Consider the following 947-nt stretch of genomic DNA (forward strand, 5'->3'; position numbering starts at 1 on the left):
AAACCTATGAGTTTCATTCATAATGATTTTTTTCATTGAGTTATAAAATTTATAAGAAATAAAAAATTTTCCAAAAATAATCAAATTTCAACCGTTAATATCTTTTAAACGGTTGGGTTTACGAAAAAAGCGTTTGAGATCTTTTTGGTAGAGCATTCAATTTCATACAAAATCTAAGGAACAAAATATTTTTTGATGTGGTTGGAAGCGTGATTTAAATTTTTCTATCTGATAATAAGAAAAAAAATAGAAAGCTGTAAGTAGGAGGACCTTCCCGTAACAATTAACAACTAATTCTTGGAAAGGCTTCCTTAGAGGTGTCTAGGAACCTATTTTTCAGAGTACCATATGAAAAAAAATAAAATTTTTTTTTTTAATCACCCTAGTATATACTTATATCTGTATATTTAACAGTCCAGTCCAGTCTTTGCATCGAAAACTATTTTATTTGGTAAGATATCTTCACGAATTTATTGATTATTGCGGTTCGTGGTGTTAGAAAGACTCAGTCGTCGAGTTTGKCGTTCACCCCGGTGGATGGACCCCTAGCCACAACCCGCATCAGTGCAAACTTTTTCAGCATAACACTGATTTGCGGCCATGTCTCGATATAAGCGAAGGACGAAAAGATCAAAGACGCCTTTTATAAGTGACAGCAGCGCGTTTATGACGACTGGCCCAGCCACGATGTAAAAATTGTGCTTGATGATTTTTACGAGAGGGTGTGCAAAGAAGGCATATTTGGTACAACAGTCGGAAAATTCAGCCTACATGGCGAAATCTCTCCAAACACTTAGGTTGAGGCTGATCAACTTCCTAAGGGCCGGAAATATAGTTGTCTATAGTGCTAGATCGAATTGTACGAAACCAGATCGATCATGTTGCGGTAGACGGCCGACATGTCTTCAGTTTGCTGAACGGCAATGAAAGTGTAACATCTGGAGATG

This window comes from Bactrocera latifrons, unplaced genomic scaffold (assembly GCF_001853355.1).
Source record: "Bactrocera latifrons isolate USDA-ARS-PBARC rearing strain unplaced genomic scaffold, ASM185335v1 scaffold_7, whole genome shotgun sequence".
NCBI lineage: Eukaryota > Metazoa > Arthropoda > Insecta > Diptera > Tephritidae > Bactrocera > Bactrocera latifrons.